Raw genomic sequence first — 3,273 nt, forward strand, 5'->3', positions numbered from 1 at the left:
GTGCCCCCTTACTCCATATCCAGTATCTCCTGATAGTGTGTACTGAGTTCACAAATGGCCACTAACCTGTGAGTTCACTCATTCATTCACTCATTCATTCATCCATTCATTCACTGCACGGCATGTTTTTCATGTGTCCAACTTGAGGGACCCAAATGTGAGTGTGACAGGGCTCATGTCCTCTAGGACCTTACAATTCAGCTCAGTCAGGCCTGATTTTGCTTTCCAGGGGATACTGGGCAATGTCTGGAGACAGTTTTGGTTGTCACAGCTGGGGGAAGGGTGCTATTACCATCCAGTGGATAGAAGCCAGGGGTGCTGCTAATATCCTACAATGCACAGAACACCCTCAACTTTGCAACAAAGAAATACAGCGTTCAAAATGTCAAATACACTGAGAAACCTCAATTTATGACAGACAGGCATGTGACAAAATGTTGAACGCAGTGAAAAAGACCAGAGGTAAACATTATGGCAGCTCAGGAAAGGGCATTTTAATAAAAACTTTGGAATATAGGATTATGGCAACAGACTGCCTTACTTTCAATGACAAGAGGAAGGAAGAAGGGAAGAGAAGCCATTCAGGGTAAGCCATCACCATACTGAATGGAGTCATTCCTCTGTGTAACACCAGAGAAGGGGGGCATCAATTTCAAGTGGTGAGCAAGCAAATGGCATTTTGGGGGGAATCCCCTCAGGGGAAATGATGTTGGCACTCTACCCACCCCCATCACTCAGGGGCTCACCCAAAAGAATGTGCAGCCATGTGATCAGTTCATCACTCAAGTTATAAAACCTGTTGCATACTGCGTGACAGCTATACTTTGGATGCACCTTGTAATCCATAATTCCTCCCTACTCTACTCCCAATCCACTCTTTATCTCCATCTGGTACATGTATACACCACAATGAGTCCCCAGGTGGGTAAAAACACAAAGTTATAGATACGATATATTATAGAGAGATTTTATATATATAAACACTATCATAAACTTTAATCTCCGTGGAAGCTGGTTCTAAGACTTAGTTAATCAGAAAAGGCACAAGACCAGAAGTCAGACCTAGACTGAGTTCCAACATATGCATTCTTTTTTTTTTATTATTTTTTTTTAATGTTTATTTATTTTTGAGACAGAGAGAGAGCATGAACGGGGGAGGGTCAGAGAGAGGGAGACACAGAATCTGAAACAGGCTCCAGGCTCTGAGCTGTCAGCACAGAGCCCGATGCGGGGCTCGAACTCACAGACTGCGAGATCATGACCTGAGCCAAAGTCGGTCACCCAACTGACTGAGCCACCCAGGCGCCCCGTGCATTCTTTATTCTTTGTATCTCCCTCCCAACCTCCAACCCTTTGACAACTGTTTTAGTAAAATCAGGCCTGGTCTGTCTCATCAGCAGGCAGAGATATGGGAGATGTGCTGATACATCTGTATACTTCTAGCCTGTTGAAGCTGGGGCTGTTTACAATTGGAAGCACAATGCAAGGAGCTCCCAGTCACTGCCATACACTCCCAGTCACTGCTTCTGAGCTGCTACCTGTGGAGTGACAGCATGATCTGGAGGCAGCCACAACGGAGTTGAAATCCCAAGTCTACCACACATCAGTTCTATAGCCCTGAGGAAATTCCTTAACCTGTTAAGTTTCAGAAGTTTTATTCATAAAATAGGAATAATTAAGGGTCGTCGTTAGTGAATGACAATTTCCATCTTAAGCACTGAGCAGAGTGTCCTGGCACATAGTAAGCCTCAGTAAATTTCAGCTATTATCACCAAGGGAAGAGAGCCATCCTGGTTCATACTCAGTGCATGGTCACTGCCTGAACATGCTAAGCTATCTGCTAAAGTGGCTTGGAGGGTAGACTTTACCATCATCCTTGTGCAGGAGCCATGCTAATATTCTCCGTATCACTCCAATTTTTAGTATATGTGTTGCTGAAGCAAGCACAAAGATTTTTTTTTTTTATCTTTAAGTAATCTCTACACCCAATGTGGGGCTTGAACTCACAACCTGAGAGTCACATGCTCCACTGACTGAGTCAGCCAGGCACCCCAGTAGACTTTACCAGTCCCCACTGCCAACATACTCTATGTCCACTGCTTAGGTATATTCTGTTTCTGCTCCTTTGTCCTGCCTTCCACTCACATTATTTTCAACAGCAATATTGCTCATATCTCCAGCCTCCCTCCCAGCACTGTTCTTGGTGGGTTCTGATATTTTCCTGCTCATCTGGGGCCCCTTTAAGACCCTTAGCAACCAGTTATTTTGGGCTGTGCCTACCTGGCCAAGCCTCCCTGTCTTTTCGCAGCCCATCTGCACCAAATCAATCCATAGCCCCCAGGTGTCTATGCTGCTGGAGTGGCCTGGTCAGGACATTCCTCCAGCATGTTCTTGACCTGCCATGATAGGCTCAGCTAGGCTGCAAGGCAGATTCATTATGTATTCACTTAAGCATTTGACACTTTTCTCATTCCACCATTGTCTACTGTCAAAGGGGAGCAGTCAAAGATTCAGCACAACATTTTGGGAAGGTAGCTACCCCAGGCCAAAGCCAGTCTGTTCCCCACCTATTGCTTCTTCCCCAAAATGAGCTTTGGCTGGAACCTCAGCACCACAGCTTCCAGAGCATGGTCTCTGTTCTTCTTGGGATATCCCAAGATAGACAAGGAGATCAGACAAGACAAGATCCCAAGGAGACAGCCAAGATAACAGCCCTGTTGGGGGGAATAATGTAGCTGAGGAATAAAAACCTCCCTCTTATTTATTGACCTTCCTCCACTTGATGCTCACTTGAAAAATTTCAAACAATCTTGATATCAGAGTACAAAGGTCAGGCTTCCTGGAGGGCAAGCTGACCTTTGCCCAGTGGTGAGAGGCACTGAGTAAACCATATTTCACATAGGCTTCCATTAGTAGAAGGGGTCACGGGTAGCTGGGATTTGAGTAGCTGGAAACCTCTAGCAACCTAGTGATTTGTGCTCTGTATAGCATTGCTATGGTGAGAGGTAGCTCAAACGTAGCACCAAGAGTCAAGAGAGCTACAGGCATGCCAGGAACACTACGAAAACGCAGTCTTGGTTAGTATTCACAATCCACTGGCTATACTGAGCAACACTAATAATGCCCCTCTATTGCATTTAGAAAAAGTCTCAGTGAGTTTTGAGCTTTCTAAAATAGTTACCTTTGCCCAAATTCATGTACTTGGGTATATATATCATTGTTTGACATCCTAAACCTGCTCCTTTGCCTGTCTCAGCATATTGTGCATCGTGA

At 45.0% G+C, this 3,273-nt stretch overlaps 1 pseudogene; it reads right to left on the reverse strand.

Annotated features, from left to right (window-relative positions):
• Window positions 1-1,870: 1,870 nt before the first annotated feature.
• On the reverse strand, window positions 1,871-1,947 carry LOC115522599 (annotated as a pseudogene).
• Between the last annotated feature and the right edge of the window lie 1,326 nt (window positions 1,948-3,273).

Source organism: Lynx canadensis, chromosome C1 (assembly GCF_007474595.2).
Source record: "Lynx canadensis isolate LIC74 chromosome C1, mLynCan4.pri.v2, whole genome shotgun sequence".
Lineage (NCBI taxonomy): Eukaryota > Metazoa > Chordata > Mammalia > Carnivora > Felidae > Lynx > Lynx canadensis.